This window comes from Scyliorhinus canicula, chromosome 5, assembly GCF_902713615.1.
Source record: "Scyliorhinus canicula chromosome 5, sScyCan1.1, whole genome shotgun sequence".
Classification (NCBI taxonomy): Eukaryota; Metazoa; Chordata; class Chondrichthyes; order Carcharhiniformes; family Scyliorhinidae; genus Scyliorhinus; species Scyliorhinus canicula.
The window spans coordinates 86201913-86221374 of record NC_052150.1 but is presented as its reverse complement, the minus strand read 5'-3'; the positions used below and the strand labels follow the sequence as shown (position 1 = coordinate 86221374).

The 19462-nt window shown below is 46.5% G+C and overlaps 1 protein-coding gene across 5 annotated transcripts in view; it reads left to right on the top strand.

Annotated features, from left to right (window-relative positions):
* LOC119966105 (leucine-rich repeat-containing protein 3B-like) overlaps positions 1-19462 on the top strand; it is a 152966-nt gene that overhangs the window by 112663 nt on the left and 20841 nt on the right. The window contains exon 1 of one of the 5 annotated variants that reach the window (XM_038797321.1): positions 12778-12927. The exons of the other annotated variants lie outside the window; for them this stretch is intronic. The gene's annotated coding sequence lies outside the window, so the exon portion shown is untranslated. Of the gene's footprint in view, positions 1-12777; positions 12928-19462 lie in introns of those variants that run through there. 5 annotated transcript variants of the gene reach the window in all.

The window sequence follows — 19462 nt, the reverse complement described above, 5'->3', positions numbered from 1 at the left end:
GCATCATTGTTGTGTTATGCTTCATATCACCACAATGATCTGAAATATTATCTTAGGAAGTTCAGGACCCAGGTTTCTAAATTTAAACTGACTGAATTTAAAAAGACGTGGGAAAAACTGAGAAAATAGATTGGCAAACAAAGTTTGTTGATGGTTCAACATAGAACACAAATGAAACAGCCTTTAAAAAATACGAATGTACAAAATAAGAGCAAGAGTAGGCCAAACGGTCCCTTGAGCCTGCTGCACCACTCTGAGATCATTGCTGATCTATTTGTGTTTTGAATTCCACATACCCATCTACCCCCAATAACCATTGATTCCCTTGCCTGACAAGAATCCATCTGCCTACGCCTCAAATATATTCAATTACCTCGCCTCCACCACCTTTTCAGGCAGAGAATTGCAAAGCCCCCCCCCCCCCCCCCCCCCCCACCGCCGAGAGAAAACAGTTCTCCTCATCTTTGTCCTAAAAGGCTGATTCCTAGCTTTAAAACAGTGTCCCCTAGTTTTGGATTCACCCATAAGAGGAAAAGGAAGGAACAAATTAAAAGGGAAAAATACTACAGATGAGATCTTCTGGTAGTTCACGCCAGTGGGATCTTCCAAGCTCACCAATGGCACACGGATTGCCACAGATTTCCGGATGGGGTGGGGTGGATTTATTGGGAAATCCCATTGACAGCGGCAGGACCAAAAGATCCTGCCACCAAGAAACGCGCCGCAGGGCAGCCAAAGAATCTCGCTCTACAGATCCTTCAGAGCGAAGGAGTTCATAGGGATGAAGATATTAGCAAGCAGAAACAAATGTAGAGTGAGCAGAGCAACTGAGATAAACCTTGAAAAAAGCAGATGCAGAGGCAAAGTGTAACAGCAAAATATTTTTTTCTGTTTAACAAAATCAGGGAACAGGTGAGAACATTAACCTATATAAATTGACTTGTAACTGATAATGAGCACAAGATGGTAAATATTCTGAGTGATTACTTCATCAGAGTGAATATCATGCCTTCCTTCCCAACAAGAAAGGGTGCATTTTACAACTTTAACACAAATGAGACTGAAGTTCTAGATGAGCTTGAAGAATTTAAAAGAAAATTTCCTGGATTAGCTAACTTTTACCTCAGTGTACAGAGGCAGGAGGGAGAGGCATTCACAGTCATTGTGAACATGTCTCTGGAGCAATCAGAGAACCATTAGATTTACATCAATCCAGTTAAAATAATGGAATTGATCATCAGGCGTAAACTTGAAGATCATCAGTTAACTAGTAAACAGCGGTCAACATGACTTTAAATTGGAAAGAAATCCCTCGATTTTCCCAAGGAAGTAATAACCCAAGTTGATTCTGGTAAACTCTATTACTTATACTTGCAAAAGGCATTTGTTAAATTTAAAGAGTAAAAGATTCATAATGGAGCTCAAAGCTGTGGGGATTCAGGGCACAATTGGATTTGAATGAGTAACTCACTGAACAATATAATGTGGTGGGTATGGTTAGTCAGGTAAGTTCAGGAAGATGAGAAACATTTACTGGTGTGTGAGGCCTCTGAGTTTATTATTACAAGAGTAATGTAAATTGGTCAAATGTGCAGATTAGACTTAATTCAAAGGGGCAATGAAATTGAAGAATATATTATACAAAAATACAAGTGGGCTGAACAATGGAAGATAATATTTATTACAGCTATGTGTAAAACATTACAAGGAGAAAGGAAAGAGGGACAACATACATACTTTATGAATAGTGTTGAAATTGATAAGAAGTAACTTTAAAAATACATTGGATTCGTGGTAGTCACAATGTTCTAAAGGTCAAGTCAGCAAACCCAATAAATTAACCACATAACCAAAACAGTAGTTAAAGGCACTCTTAATGGGATACTGCATTGCAATAACTGGACAAGCACTGCAAAGACCTGGATTAATGATCCAAAGACGCAAGTTTAAATCTCAAAGCAGCAGCTTGGCAATTTAAATTCAGTTAATGAAATAAATTTGGAATAAAAGTTAGTATTAGTAATAGTGATCATGAAACTATTGGATTGTCATAAAAACACTTCTGGTTCAGTAATATCCTTCAGGAAAGCAATCCTGTTGCCCTTATCCGTTTTGACTCATACATGGCTCCAGAGCCACATAATATGGTTAACTCCCTCTCAGATGGACTAACAAGCCACACAGTTGTCTCAAACTGTTGCAGACAAGACTACAGCCAGGATGATAACTTGGCATTGACATATGCACAAAATAAGGAAAAGGTACACGAAGCCCAGTCAACCTGGCAAAGTTCTTCTCACAAACATTTGGGGACCTGTGCCACAGATGGGAGCACTGTTTCAGAGGCTAGTGAAACAACAGCCTGACATTGTCATATTCATAGAAACATACCTTACAAAATAGAGTGCAAGAGTAAGCTTACGGGGAATATAAAAACTGACTGTAAGAGTTTCTATAGGTATTTGAACAGAAGAAGATTGGTGAAGGCAAATGTAGGTCCCCTACAGTCAGAAACAGGGGAATTTATAATGGGGAACAAAGAAATGTCTGACCAACTAAATGCATATTTTGATACTGTCTCCACAAAGGAGGACACAAATAGAATACCAGAAATGTTGGACAACACAGGGTTTAGTGAGAGGGAGAAACTGAAGGAAATCAGTATTAGTAGGGAAAGGATGTTGGGGAAATTGATGAGTTTAAAGGGAAATAGATCCCCACGACCTGAAAAATTACCACCACCGGTGTCCCCGCTGACTATACCTGCGGGAAGTGGACCCAACTCCAGCTCCTCAGAGACCATGTTAGGGAACTGGAGCTGGAGCTGGATGAACTTCAGATCATCCGGGAGGCAGAGGGGGTAATAGAGAAGAGTTGCAGGGAGATAGCCATACCCAAGGTACAGGACAAGAGTAGCTGGGTTACAGTCAGGGGAAAGAAAACAAACAAGCAGACAGTGCAGGGATCCCCCGTGGCCGTTCCCCTTCAAAACAAGTATACCGTTTTGGATGCTGTTAGGGGGGATGACCTCCCGGGGGAAGGCCCTAGAGGCCAGGTCTCTGGCACTGAGTCTGGCTCTGTGGCTCAGAAGGAAAGGGGGGAGAATAGAAAAGCAATAGTGATAGGAGGCTCAATGGTTAGGGGAATAGATAGGAGATTCTGTTGTCGCGAGCGAGACTCCCGGAAGGTATGTTGCCTCCTGGGTGCCAGGGCCAGGGATGTCTCGGATCAAGTCTACAGGATTCTTAAGGGGGAGGGGGAGCAACCAGAAGTTGTGGTGCACATAAACCGCCAACGACATAGCTAAGAAAAGGGATGAGGATCTAAAAAATGATTTTAGGGAGTTAGGTTGGAAGCTAAAGAGCAGGACAAGCAGAGTAGTGATCTCAGGATTGCTACCGGTGCAATGTGCAAGTGAGGCAAGGAACAGAGAGCGAGTGCAGCTGAACACGTGGCTACAGGGCTGGTGCAGGAGGGAAGGCTTCAGATATGTGGATCATTGGGATATCTTCTGGGGAAGGTGGGACCTGCACATGATGGACGGATTGCACCTAAACTGGAGGGGCACCAATATCCTGGGTGGGAGGTTTGCTAGATCTCTTCGGGAGGGTTTAAACTAGTTTGGCAGGGGGATGGGAACCAGAGCTATGGATCAGAGGATAGGGTAGCTGTTGAACAGGCAGAAATAGTATGCAACAAATCTGTGAGGAAGGATAGACAGTTGATAGGGCAAAGTTGTACTCAGTGGAATGGGTTAAAGTGTGTCTGGTTCAATGCAAAGAGTGTCAGGAATAAGGGAGATGAACTTAGAGCATAGATCAGTACTTGGAACTACGATGCTGTGACCATTACGGAATCATGGATTTCACAGGGACAGGAATGGTTGTTAGATGTTCTGGGGTTTAGATGTTTTAAGAAGAATAGGGAGAGAGGTAAAAGAGGAGGGGGAATGGCACTGTTAATTAGGCAGTGCACCACAGCTGCAGAAAAGGAGGTAGTTGAGGAGGGTTTGTCTACTGAGTCAGTATGGGTGGAAGTCAGAAACAAGAAAGGAGCAGTCATTTTGTTGGGAGTTTTCTATAGACCCCCCAATAGCAGCAGAGAGATAGAGGAACAGATTGGGTGTCAGATCTTGGAAAAGTGCAAAAGTAACAGAGTTGTTGTCATGGGTAACTTCAACTTCCCTAATATTGACTGGAACCTCCTTAGTGCAAATGGTTTGGATGGAGCAGATTTTGTCAGGTGTGTACAGGAAGGATTCCTGACTCAATATGTAGATAGGCCGACTAGGGGGGAGTCCATATTGGACTTGGTGCTCGGCAACGAACCAAGTGTCAGATGTCTCGGTGGGAGAGCATTTTGGTGACAGTGACCACAACTCCTTGACCTTTACCATAGTCATGGAGAGGGATAGGAACACACAGTATGGGAAAGTACTTAATTGGGAGAGGGGAAATTATATTGCTATTAGAAAGGTGCTGAGGAGCATAAAGTGGGAACAATTGTTCTTGGGGAAATGCACAACAGTAATGTGGGGATTGTTTAAGGAGCACATGCTACGAGTGCTGAATTGTTTTGTCCCACTGAGACGAAGAAGGAATGGTAAGGTGAAGGAGCCTTGGATGACAAGAGAAGTGGAGCTTCTAGTCAAGAGGAAGAAGGAAGCTTATGTAATGTTGAGGAAGCAAGGATCTGGCTTGGCTCTAGAGGGTTACAAGGTAGCCAGGAAGGAACTCAAAAATGGACTGAGGAGAGCTAGAAAGGGGCATAAAAATGGACTGAGGAGAGCTAGAAAGGGGCATAAAAAAGCCCTAGCGGGAAGGATTAGAGAAAACGTCAAGGCGTTCTACACTTATGTGAGAAATAAGATGATGATCAGAGTGAGAGTAGGGCCGATCATGGATAGTGGGGGGAACTTGTGCCTAGAGTCCGAAGAGATGGGGAAGGCCCGAAATGAATACTTTGTTTCAGTATTCACTGGAGAGAGAGACTTTGTTGCCCATGAAAACAGTGTGAACCAGGTTAATAGACTCGAACAGGTTGATATTAAGAAGGAGGATGTGCTGGAAATTTTGAAAAGCATCAGGATAGATAAGTCCCCTGGGCCTGATGGGATATACCCAAGGTTACTACGGGAAGCGAGGGAGGAGATTGCTGCGCCATTGGCGATGATCTTTGCATTCTCACTCTCCACTGGAGTAGTACCAGATGATTGGAGGGAGGTGAATGTTGTTCCCATATTGAAGAAAGGGAACAGGGAAATCCCTGGGAATTACAGACCCATCAGCCTTACATCTGTGGTGAGCAAAATATTGGAAAGGATTCTGAGAGATAGGATTTATGATTATTTAGAAAAACATAGTTTGATTAAAGATAGTCAGCATGGCTTTGTGAGGGGCAGGTCATGCCTCACAAGCCTCATTGAATTCTTTGAGGATGTGACGAGACACATTGATGAAGGTCGGGCAGTGGATGTGGTGTATATGGATTTCAGTAAGGCATTTGATAAGGTTCCCCATGGTAGGCTCATTCAGAAAGTTAGGGGGCATGGATACAGGGAAATGTGGCTGTCTGGATACAGAATTGGCTGGCCGATAGAAGACAGCGAGTGGTAGTGGGTGGAAAGTTTTCCGCCTGGAGGTCGGTGACCAGTGGTGTCCTACAAGGATCTGTTCTGGGACCTCTGCTCTTTGTGGTTTTTATAAATGACTTGGATGAGGAAGTGGAAGGGTAGGTTAGTAAGTTTGCCGATGACACGAAGGTTGGTGGAGTTGTAGATAGGGTTGAGGGTTGTTGCAGGTCTCAACAGGACATTGACAGGATGCAGAGCTGGGCTGAGAAGTGGCAGATGGAGTACAACCTTGATAAATGTGAAGTGATTCATTTTGGAAGGTCGAATTTGAATGCTGAATACAGGGTTAAAGGCAGGATTCTTGGAAGTGTGGAGGAACAGAAGGATCTTGGGGTCCACGTACATAGATCCCTCAAAGTTGCCACCCAGGTTGATAGGGTTGTTAAGAAGGCGTATGGTGTGTTGGCTTTTATTAACAGGGGGATTGAGTATAAGAGCCGCTTGTAATTCGCCAACACAGGAGCATTGGTCAACTCAGCCTTCAGGCAGTGAAACACCTGTTGGCACTCTGCTGTCCACTGGAATATGTTACGCTTCTTTAACAAGTCCGTCAGTGGAGCGACCACACTGCTAAAATTTGTCACAAATTTCTGGTAAAATCCACTCATGCCAAGAAATCGCATTATTTCCCTTCGTGTCGAGGGTATTGGAAACTCACCAATAACTTTTGTTTTCACATCCCGTGGGACCATTCGATCCTATCCGATTGTATGGCCAAGGACTTGGGCTTTTCCAAATTCACTTTTGGCTAGGTTTACCACCAAACCCGCCCCCTGAAGTTGATCGAATAACTCCATCAGATGCTTTAAATGTCCTTTCCATGTCTGACTGAAAATAACAGATCATCGATGTATACCGCACAATAGGGCAATCCTGAAACAACTTTGTTAGTTAACCGTTGAAATGTGGCTAGGGAGTTTTTCATGCCAAATGGCATAACTTTGAATTGGTATGTACCATCTGGAGTCACAAAAGCTGAAATTTCCTTCGCCCTTTCAGATAAGGATACTTGCCAGTAACCTGTAAGTAAATCCAGTTCGGAAATAAAAGCTGATTGTCCCACAATCCTCCAAATGTGGGATAGGATAAGAGTCCGTTATTGTTAATGCATTAACTTTTCTATAGTCCACACACAACCGTTGGGACCAGTTTCGGTACCATCACTATGAGTGAGCTCCATTGGCTGCAACCCACTTCAATTATGCCATTTTTAAGCATACTTTCAATTTCCTTGATAACCTGTGCCAATTGTAAAGTGTTAAGTCTGTATGGATGTTGTTTAATTGGAACAGCATTTTCCACATCTACATCATGTATAGCCATTTTAGTACTTTCCAATTTATCTCCACAAACTTGCCCATGTGATATCAACAACCCTTTCAGATCAGTTCATTTTTCTTCTGGAAGGTAACTCAACAATTTACCCCAATTTTTAAGAACATCCTCGTTTTCCAATTTAATTTGAGGGATGTCAAATTCGGTCATCTGGATTTGGTTCTTCACTTTGAGTTAGAATCATTAAAACCTCCTCCTTTTGCTCTCCTTCCCTTTCAAAGTACCTTTTAAGCATATTCACATGAAACACTCGGTGAGTTTTCCTTCTATATGGCGTTCTTAACACGTAATTCACCTCACTTAATTTCCTTTCAATCTGATAAGGTCCACAAATCCTTGCTTTTAAAGGTTCACCTACCACTGGTAACAATACTAAAACTTTATCTCCGCTGGCAAAACTACGAGCTATTGCTTTCTTGTCCGCGACCAATTCGTCACATTTTGTGCAACTTTTAAATGTTGTCTAGCTAATTCCCCTGCTCTATTTAATCGTTCCTTAAAATTTGACATGTAATTTAATAATGTAAGTTCCGTCTGCTCACTTACCAATTTTTCCTTCATCAATTTAAGTGGTCCTCTTACCTCATGACCACAAATTTAGTTCAAAAGGATTGAATTGGGTTGACTCATTAGGTGCATCCCTAATTGCAAACAGTACAATGGAATTCCTTTATCCCAATCCTCTGGATAATCTTGACAATAAGCCCTCAACATTGTCTTTAATGTCTGATGCCACCTTTCTAACGCTCCCTGTGATTCTGGATGGTACGCAGTTGATTTAAATTGTTTTATTCCTAAGCTATTTATAACTTCTTTGAACGACCTGGAGGTAAAATTTGATCCTTGATCCGATTGTATTTCTGTGGGTAGTCCATATCTAGTAAAGAATTTAAGTAACTCCTCCACAATCTTTCTAGCTGTAACATTGCATACTGGAATGGCCTCTGGAAACCGAGTAGGCACATCCATTCTTGAGTGTTGGTGGTGCTGACTCATCCATTCAAGTAGCGAGTATTCCATCACACTCTTGACTTGTGCCTTGTATATGTGTTGTTCCACGTGTCTTAATAAAGCTCGTAGTCTCAAATGTGGAGAAGATGCTTTATTGTGAATTTGTTCTCTCTTCAGAGCTTAACTTACGGCTACCTCAAATGCTGCCTGCTTGTGTGTCTGTGTCCTGCTACGAGTTCTGCCTTCCGTGAAGTGTGTTGTCACTTCCTGTCCCTGTGTATATATAGCTCTCCCGTGCTCCCTCTAGTGCTTGCTCAGTTGTATTGCATCTAGTCAGATCTGCAATCACCACATCCCCCCTTTTTTCTTTACATATTTTCTGTACATCGTTAAAGAAAATTATACAAACAGTTACTTATGATATGTGTATCTATACAAGTGATGGTGCTATTGGATATTTTACAAAGCCAATTTATATTTATGAGTCCAATCTTAATAAAAATATTTGTGAGTCCAAACTTGATGAATTTGTTCAGAGTTTTTTCTTTTGTTGTTGTTGACGTGGTGATATTGATATTGCAACGCCGTTGTGAATGTTGTTGGTGTTCCTTGTTATTTTATGTAACCAATACGTCATCCCATGGTTTTTTGCATGGTCGAACAACTGATGTTGACTGACATGGACTTTTTTCTGTGCTTGTGGTATCAATTTATTATGTCATCTGCCTTGAAAGCTGGTGTTCTTGTTCTGGAGCAGATGTGAGTTTGTGCGATTCGTTGTCATCCCATGGCATATTTGTAGTCTTGTCATTGTTTTGCAGTGTGCAGAATTGTACCATTTTGTACAAGTCGTTGTTTCATTGCTGTTGTTTCTGTCACAGCTCACACCAGTACTGCTTTGTCCTACCGTGGACTCTCCTAAGAAGCTCTCTCCAGCAGATTCAGTTGTGAGCTCCTGGCCAGTTTCTATCTGGCCCTCTCTTCATTATTAAAAAATAATCCATCTTCAGTTCTTCACACAGTCCTGTTGCATGCTTGCTGGCAGCTACAAAATGGAGCAATCTTGCCTCTATGATTTTGCACCCAAAGCCCTGATGTCCAGGGTGCGTGGCGCAGCATACATGCTGGGCACGATGCCGTCTCTCTGCAGCTGCCTCTGGCCGGTCGCCACTGGCATTTTTTTTAAAAACTTGATTTCCAATACCTGATTTTTCCAACATATTTTTTGAACATACGGTTCCTTATATTTACACACTAACTTTGTTTTTAATATATTCCCATTTCTTTAGAAATTTAAACAAGTATAGAAAAAAGTACAATCTTGTTTTTACTTTACAAACTATGACTTTAGACGAGATGAAGTAACTTGTCAAACACACACAATATCACAATATTTCTTACTGGTTCCATTGCATTGCACTGTCCTAACATCCAAGTCATCTCCTCTCCATTCTGACCAAAAGCACTTACATCCTGGTTTCCAGGGAGGGCAACACAAAGTGATGACTGTGTAGGCTTCTTCCAGTGTTGACATGTGTCAGCCATATTGACTGGCCTCGTTTGATTGGTATTAATGGCTAACAAACCTGGCCTGGTTTCCCTGTCACTGTCCAGTAGCTGCATCCATCCCAATCACAGACTGTGCTGACACATCCCGACCAATACTTCACATTGTGGGAGTGCAAGCAGATATTGTGCCGGCCGTTCAGCAGCTTGACCACGGAGCCGCAGGTCGCATACTGCCGATCGGTGATGGGGGACAAGCCGAGTAGTGCGCAGAGGGCGAGCAACAGAGCGGAGTTCCAAACTGGGACCACAACCATTAGCATCATGTGTCCTTGGGGACGCCTGTCAGCCCCTGTCGCTAGCCCCCCCATGCCCACGCGGTGACCAGCACATAGCACAGCCTCGCGCCATCCGGCCTTTGAAACACCGTAACCAATCGGGGACTGACCGCGGCCGGCAATTTTAACGACCAGTCACGTCTGTTGGGGACTTCTTCCTGCGATCGGGAAATCCACAACCGATCGTTCCACGATCCTCCCGACACCAGCCCAACACCCACTCGTGGGTCGGGACGCTGAGTTTGAAAACACCTGCTCTAGATCTAAAGGCCAGATTTCTATCAGCCCTTTTAATTATTTTCTGTACCTCTTCATGACAGTTTAATGATCTACGTACCTGAACCCCAAGTCTCTTTGGAGCTCCACATCTCTCAGTTTTAGAAAGTGCTCTGTTCTATCCTTTTAATACCTAAAACTGGATGATCTCATCTTTGCCAACTTCGAAGTGCATTTGCCACGATTTTGCTCATCCCCTAATTTATCAATATTGCTGCTATTGTTGCTTTGCAACATTGCATGTTTTCTTATGAAGTATTTATATTTGTCTTAATACTCTTTTTCTATCCTCCTTTCAGGTACTCCTCCTGTAAAATTGATCTTGATTCTCCACCCACTCCTTGATGTTTCTTGTGTTTAGCAAGTCTACCATCAAGAATCTTCATGTACTATTTCAGTCAATTGCCATGACACTAGTCACACTCATAGCTTAGATCCACTGCCAGCTCGATGTCTTCCCCACATTCTCCTTTCCTTCACCCCACCCGCCTTCCTAACTTTCTCCCCATCACTCTGCACCGCTCTCATCATGATATCTAACACAGCCATGAATATATTCAATCACTTCCACTTGGAGTCATAGATGTTTACAGCATAGAAACAGGCCCTTTGGCCCAGCTTGTCCGTGCCGTCCAGTTTCTATCACTAAGCTAGTCCCACTTGCTTGCATTTGGCCCATATCCCTCCATATCCATCCTGCCCATATAACTGTCAAACTGCTTTTTAAAGGACAAAATTGTACCTGCCTCTACCACTGCCTCTGGCAGCACATTTCAAATGCTCACCACCCTCTGTGTGAAAACGTTTCCCCTCTGGTCTCTTTTGTATCTCTCCCCTCTCACCTTAAACCTATGCCCTCTAGTTCTAGACTCCTCTACCTTTAGGAAAAAATGTTGACTATCTACCTTATCTATGCCCCTCAGTATTTTATAGACCTCTATAAGATCACCCCTAAGCCCCCGACACTCCGGGGAAAAATATCTCAGCCTATCCAGCCTCTCCTTATAACTCAGACCATCAAGTCCTGGTAACATCCCCATGAATCTCCCTGATCCCTTTCTATTTTAACAAAATGCTTCCTATAATAGGGTGACCAGAACTGAACACAGTATTCCATGTGTGGTCTTACCAATGTCTTGTATAACTTCAACAAAACGTCCCAACTCCTTTATTCAATATTCTGACTAATAAAAGCTGGCATGCTTCTTCACCACCCTGTCCAGCTGCAACTCCACCTTCAAGGAGCTATGAACCTGTACCCCTAGATCGCTCTGTTCTGTAACTCTCCCCAACTCCCTACCATTATCTGAATATGTCCTGCCCTGATTTGATCTACTAAAATGCATCACGTCTCTCTGTGGAAGATTAATGACCCTCTGAGAGAGTAATTCCTCTTAGTCTTTGTTGTAAATGGTAGACACCTTAGGCAGGATTCTCCCGTACCCGGCGGGGCAGGGGGGGCCTGGCGGGATGGAGTGGTGTGAACCACTCTGGCCTCAGGCCACCCCGAAGGTGCGGAGATTCCGGGCCCTGATCACGGGCCAGGCCACCGTGGGGGCACCCTCCTGGGTCCAGATCGCCCCGTACTTCCCCCCCCCCCAGGGCGCCAGAGCCCGCCCGCACCGCCAGGTCCCACCGGTAAGGGACCTAGTCCAATTTACGCTAGCGTGACCGGCATAGAATGAGCGGGACTTCAGCCCATCGCAGGTCAGAGAATCGGCAGGGGGGGCCATTGCGAGCGGCCGCCATCCGGTGCGGCGCGATTCCCGCCCCCGCCGAATCTCCGGTGCCGGAGAATTTGGCAGCCGGCGGGGGCGGGATTCACGCCGACCCCCGGCGATTCTCCAACCTGGCGGGGGGTCGGAGAATCCCGCCCCTTATTTTGAAACTGTGGCCCCAAGTTTTAGATTCCCCACAAGGGATAATGTTCTCTTCATGTCTACCCTGTCAAGTTCCCTCCGAATTTTATGTTTCAAAGATCATTTCTTATTCTTCTGAATTTCAATGAGTAATCTTTCCTCGTTAGCCAACCCCTTCATCCAGGGACTCAGCAGAGTAATCCTTCTCTGAATCTCATCCAATGCCAGTAAATGCCTCCTTAAGTAAAGAGACCAAAACTGCATGCGGTTCACTAGGTGCAATCTCTCCAATGCTTGTGCAATAATAACAAGAGTTTCACACTTTTGTGGCGTAGTGGTATTGTCACTGGACTAGTAAACCAGAGACCCAGAGTAATGCTCAGGTTCAAATCCCGCCACTAAAATGGTGAAATCTGAATTCAATAAAAATCTGGAATTAAAAGTCTAATGGTGACCATGAAACCTTTGTCAATTGTCTTAATAACTCAACTGCTTCACTAATGTCCTTTAGGAAAAGAAATCTGCCATCCTTACCTGGTGTGGCCTACATGTGACTGCAGACCCACAGCAATGTGGTTGACCCTTAACTGCCCTCCATGGGCAATTAGGAATGGGCAATAAATGTTGGCACAGGCTGTGACGCTCACATTCCATGAACAAATAAAAAAGACTCCACCCCCCCCCCCCCCCCCCACCTTTGCAATAAAGGCCAACATTCCATTCAAGGGCGGAACCAGTGAATTTTTGGTGATAATGGAGAAGAACTAGAATTTAGAAGGACAACAGTTGCTTAAAGACAGAGCATCATTCAAGAAGAGATCTTGTGTTTCCTTTGAAGCAGACATGAGGAAGGCAATGGGAAATACCCTGATTTTATTATTTTCTCTCGTCATATTGCTCATTGAAGTTAAAAACGGAATGTTCCTATGAGCAACTGAAGAGGAACACAAGCTATCATAGCCTGGAGAAATGAGCAGAGGTTTCTCATTAGGCAGATTAGTAATCACTTAAAACTGATAAATTCTCCCAGGTGAGGAAACATTTCACAGATGGGTAGATCATAATAATAGAGCAATATTCCAATTTGAGATTCTGCAAGGTTTGTTGACAAAAACAGCAGAGTTCAGGTTTAGTTGATTGATATGCTGAGGAATTAAGTGCTTTTTCAATTTTTGCACCTCTGTCAGCATCAGGTGGTCCCTGGTCAGGTATTTCATAAAAGACATGCCTTGAATCTAATCTCAGTAATGTCGACTCTCCTGCACTCATTTCAATATTTTATTTTCCTCAAGAGAAGAGCCTGGATGACATTTGTGCTGATTACTGTTAAATTATGGTTAATTTTATCAGGTTGATTCGCAATCACACGGAACTGCTGTTCATGTTCATGAACCTTGTTCGTGTTCACTCAGTGTACAACCCATTCTGGTTGAAGAGCATTTTCATTCAATGAGTTTAGATTTAGATTAAAATCCATACCCCAGCTAGGAGGAGGTTGTACCAATTGTCCCGATCAGTAAGACTGGATTTTGATCAGGCCCAAAAATGGCAGTGGCTCTGTGAAGCATAGACCAGTTGTCCTCACTCAGATGCCAGCATTGGTCCTCCCACCACTGTCACTCCTCCAGTGTTCTTACTGTTGCCTGATAGCCAATGAACCCAAACTGTTGTGGTCCTCGCTGAGATGGTTCAGTTTGAAGATGGGCCTTCTAAATCCACCGCTGCTTGAGGTTATTCTGCAAAAGCATTCTGAAAGAGAATTGGATAATTTTCTGATGCAAATGTGTGTGCTGGAAATGGGCAGGGAGATGAGACTAGTTGAATGTTCTTGCAGAGAACTGCCGCGCAAACAATGGGTGGAGTCTTGTGGAGGTGACTTGGCTGCTGGTTAGAGAAATGGCGAGACCCACACATTGCCTCATCTGGGGAAGGCCCGCTGGATCTTGTGCCAATAAAGCACTTAACAAGCCGGTGTCAGGGCTTTCTATGGATCAATGGCCCCAGGGGTGGGAGCCCTGCCCACCAAAACCTTCAGGCCAATCAGAAACCTGCAATGTTTCTGTACTGAGCAATGCCACCAGGGAGATGGTGGCTACTGCCGGTACTACACAGGGTCCCAGATCGAGGAGGGAGCCAGGCCCCAGGAGAGTGATGGTGCTGGGGAGGGGGGGGGGGGGCAGTTAAGGGGCGGGGTCACAGAGGAGGGTGTGGTGGGGATTGGCAGAAAGGGCAGGGGCACGGCTTCCAGCAGGACCCCCCTTCCCCATGCTAGGTCCCTCAATGAGGCACTGGCTTTTATTTGAGGGACTGCCACTAGACAGCTGCAAGGAAACAAGCCACTATTTGCTCGTCATTGTTCCTAAACGGTAGCACACCACCTACTGCTGGGTTAATACCAACAGAACTGGGGGCCTTAAGTGAGCACTAATTTGGTAATGGGGTCAGGAAGGCTATTGACAGGTCTTGCCTCCTGGCCTTAATCAGGGTGGAGGCAAGAAGGTGATGGGGTGCCCACCCACCACCCTCCTGGCTGATTGAATGTCCCTCGCCACCAAACTCACCAGGGGGATCCTGCCAGATGGTCTGAATGACCTTCTTCTGTGCTGTAACCATTCTATGATTCTACATACAACAACACTCCCTGTTGACATCAGCAATTTTACCAGTGCAAATTACCAAACACTTCTACTAATTCGACAGCAGTCAGTGGAAATCAATCAACAACAAAACTGTAAGTGATTGTTGATCCCTTTAAAGAATGCCGAAGAGGATTCCTCCCTGCTGCTGAATGGCTGTTCAGCTGTGTGAGGTTCAGGGTAACAGTCAGAGCATTAAAAGAGAAAACGTCACCGCTGGTACTAAATCAGTGTGAGACGCTGAACAACATCATCCTCTGCCATCTCTGCACCCTTCTGGAAGACGGCTCCTGCACACCTCCGGAAGATGGTCCTTTATCATGCTGACAACCTATGCTGACAATCAGGGTGGAGGCAATCACATCTAGCACAGCCCACATCAGAAGTATTGAAATGAGGGTGCAGACAGTGTCTTCGACCCGGAGGGCTGGTGTTCGGGCTGCTCTCCTCGTCAGTGCTCGGCCGTCTAGGGGCACCGGCTCTGCCACTGGCTGGGGGTTTGGTCTCCGGATGGATCGGCCCCATCTCCGGCAGGTCCTGTAAGACACAAGACGACATGTATGATTAGACAGCGGGCCTGGGGGTACGGGGCTGAGGGAGGTGAGGGGTGGATATGTGGTGAGGGAGTGGGTGTTGGGGGGGGTGGGGGTGCAGCACAGAAAGTTTCAGCAGTATGGCGTTGAACTTTGATGTCTCCGTATTTTAACTGGGGCTTTCTCACCTTATTGAGTATTCTCTTTACATAGAACATAGAACAGTACAGCACAGAACAGGCCCTTCGGCCCTCAATGTTGTGCCGAGCCATGATCACCCTACTCAAACACACGTATCCACCCTATACCCGTAACCCAAGAACCCCCCCTTAACCTTACTTTTATTAGGACACTACGGGCAATTTAGCATGGCCAATCCACCTAACCCGCACATCTTTGGACTGTGGGAGGAAACCGGAGCACCCGGAGGAAACCCACGCACGTAGTATATGCTAAAGCTAAACAATTAAAAACTCCTACTGACAATCTATGAAATCTCAGGTATGCAATGTGTACACAGACTGTAGAGATCAGATTGAAACAAATATACAAAAAGCACTGGACACCAAATAAATGGACCAATAATGATTTGACCAACACTCCAACTTTTAATGGAATAATTGCATCTCATTTAACTATTTGTTCTCCTTCCTTGCACTCTGAAAGTGTGAGGTTTAGAAGCTATGCGTTTTGCGACTGTGTCATTTGCTCCTTTTCATTATATTATATTCTGCCAGGCCTTGATTACGACTCTCCACTTTACTCCCCACTCTCTTTGTCGTTCCTTTTTTTCAGCTGTGCAAGAATACAAAAAACTCAAACTGAGGAAAAACATTCTAGCTAGTTTTAAAAGTGGAAAATGCGAGAAATACTCAGTACGTCTGGCAACGTCTGCGGAGAGAAAAATAGACTTAAATTTTCAGGTCGATAATCTTTTGTTATGAAATATCACGGGCTGGATTCTCCGTTTCTCAGCGTGCTGATGCCAGTGGAGGATGTGTGGCGTCTTACAACAGAAAACTCAGCGCAACACCTGCATCGATTCAGCTACTTGAAATGGGCGAGCGCCGTTACCAAGTGGAACGCAATCAATTCCATGGAAAACGTTGGGCGATTCACCGGGTCCGTGATTGGTTTACATGAGGCTCACACGCCGCAGGCGCACTTAAATGGTCCTTGCCCACACCCCCCCCCCCCCCCCCCCCCAACACACAACACCCCAGTTCAGGGACGCTGAACTGGACGCCCTCCTGGATGCTGTGGAGGAGAGAAGGATGACCCTATGCCCCGACCCGGTAGGAAGGCTGCCAGGCGCCGCTGTTCGGCAAGCCTGGGTGCAGGTGGCAGAAGCAGTCAGTGGCATGGGCAATGTCGCCCGGACTGCATGCGGGCATCCAGCACCTGCTGGCGCTGGTGGAGAAATCCATCCATGTACAGAAGCTGGGGGTGGTGCCGGTCATGCGTGCCACCCAGGCCAACACCGCAAGGGTGGCATCTGCGGTGGAGGCACTGGGGGTGGCGGGTTCAGCAATGGATCAGCATGTCCAAGGCCTGGGGCATTCTGTTCAGGTGGTGGCTGAAGCCCAGGACAGGGCTGACATCTCACAAGCAGCCATGTGCCAGAGCCACCTGGAAATTCCGGCGGTGGTCCGCAGCGGGGCCCAGTCACAGTAGCCCATGGCTGGGAACTTCGGCGGCCAGGTGCTGGCCAGCGTGGCACAGACCCACAGTGTGGTGGCACAGTCGCAGCGTGATGTGGTGAAATCTCAGATGGAGATGGTGCACTCCCTGTGCTCCATGGCACGAGCGTGTAGACCCTGGTCAATACCAGAGCAGGCTACCAGGACTGGCAGTGCCAGTTGATAGGGGGGCCTCAGGGGATGGCTCTGCTTGCACCCCCATCCCATGGAGTAGCCCGGGGGCCATCGGAGGGGGTGATGGGACCCGTGCCAGTGACTCCTGCAGGGGAGATGCTGGATCACCGCAGCACCGTGGATTCTCTCTCTTCTCCCCCCCCCCGTCCCTGGTGCATCTGGTGGGCTGCGGGCAGAACAGGGAGGCACCACGCCACCTGGGACGCCCGAGCAGCCTGGGCATATCGGGCCTCCGTGATGGCGCGGATGCACTTGTGCACCAAGGTCTGTGAGATCCTGGACAGGTCCCCTCTCGGCGACTGGAAGGACCCGGTCGTGTAGAACTGCATGGCGACCGTAACCTTGATGGTCACCGGGAGAGGGTGTCCTCCCCCATACCTCCGCGGTGCCAGGTGTGCCATCATCTGGCAGATGTGTCGCACTTCTAGCTGCTCATCTGGAGTCTCTGACAGCATGTTTGGTCCGGCAGGTGCTCGAATGATTGGTGGTGCCGGTACACACAAGGCCTCATGCAGTGTCTCCTTGGCACCTCCTCTTTCTCAGCCTGTTGGGCAGCTGGCCCTCCAGCCTGTGCGGCTGTCACCTGCCAATCTGCAGCCCAACCCTCCGCTACCCTTTCCTTTGCTGGCCGCTCTGCAACCGCAGCTTCCCCCTCCTCTCTGAGCAGCCCCCGCTGATGGGGCCACAGGGCATCTTACAGAGCTGCGACCATTTCTGAAAGGGTGGCCACCATTTCTGGTTGAACTCCAAATGTCACTGTCTTCAGGGGGTGAATGACCAACATGTTAGCATGGCGCATGCTCCCGAGCCCAACCAGGCTCCATGGGCTATGGTGGCCCCGGTTGGCAGTGCGGGTTCCACCCCCACATGTCCCTCCCCCACCCTCTCACCCCTGCCCCATCAGTGGCCGGTACCATGGGGGCCCCTGGTCCTAGCGCCTGTCCCTGCTGCCAGGGGCACCGCTGGCTGGCACTTACCTCACTGGGGGCTGCCGTGGGTTTGGCCCTGGGTGGTCCCCCCGGTGAGTGGCAGCCTGTTGGGCGGGGTGTTTGGGGCGCTGTGGCGGGGGTGTGTGGATGGGTGCACCCATACAGCCGGTATCACTGTGTAGAACCAGGGGCCAGGGTGGGTGGTCAGTGGGTGCACAGCAAGATGGCCATCGTAATGGCAGTCGGTGCCTGGGCATCGCCCCAGTGCTGTGGGGGAGGCACCCCAGTTGCTCGGCCTGTTCTCCCCCTCCCCCCACCCTGGCGCCTACTGCCAGTTTGGGGTCGGAGGCTATTCTCCGCTCTATCGTGTTTTCAGCATCAGCAAGCGAAGAATCCCGTCCCACAAATTTGCAACACTAACCTCAAGTCTGGGCAGAGTTTTATTCTCACCTGGTGGTGGGCTGGGAGGCAGAGAGGCTTGGAGTGGAGACTCCAACATCCTCTCCACACTCCACCGAATCAAGCTCTAGGTGGGAAAGGTCGAGGATGGCTTTCCCATCATGGCCAATCCGTCAAGTCACCACTGAAAGACTTTACCTTGCCCCTGTTGACATTCTACCAGTGGCAGGTTCCTCATGTGGGTCAGCCTGTTGTATTTGCCCACAGCCTAGTGGCAGGGCGCGGTCTGTCATTATCAGACACTGTGTGCGCAATTGAGGGACCTGGCATCAAGAAAGAGGGACTTTATGAGAAGCCTCCCCCTCTGCCCTTTGTATTGAACCACCCACCTCTTCTCACCAGAGCGTCCCCAATCCACACCACTTACATCTTGCCTCGGGCTACATCTCCCGATGGTACGGTTGGTACTAGAGACCTGTAAGCCAACGATCAGCAGATCATGGGAGTCTGTCCCCTACTAAATAGTGCGATGATTTAGTATTCCCGTCGAGATCAGGTTGAGTTTCCCTTGTTAAATTAAGCCTTCTGTTCCTTTCTCCACACGTGCTGCTAGACCTGTGTTTCGAGCACTTTCAGGATTTGTTTCAAATTTTCAGTATCTGCACTAGTTTGCTTTTGTGCTCTAACTAGTTCCATTGTGTCTAAAAATGGACAGGTTGTGAGCCTAATTTACCATTATATTCCAATATGCTTATACCGTTAAAGCTATTCCAGTGCAAAGCAGGTAATTAACCATTATAAGCAGTATTGCTACGGGGGCCATCATTTTGGGACTCAGGAATTTATGTAAATAAAGTTACTTTAATTAATGGTATCAATTTGCAAACAAAAGTTAGTGGACAGGCACAAAAATAATTTAAAAGGTTATTAGAATGTTGGCCTTTATTTCAAGAAGGCTGCAATACAAATGGATGTAAGTTATGTTATAGTTACATAAAGTTCTGGATTGATCCCATATAAAGTACTGTGTTCAGTACTGGGCATCGCTTCATTGGAAGGATATATTTGCCTTGGAGGGTTTGCAATTCAGACTCACCAGACAATACAAAGGCTAAAAGAATGTAAAGGCCCTTCCTGTTGATTCCTTTATTTCCCCTTTCTTTATTTTTGCTGTTATCATTTTGATCCATGGAT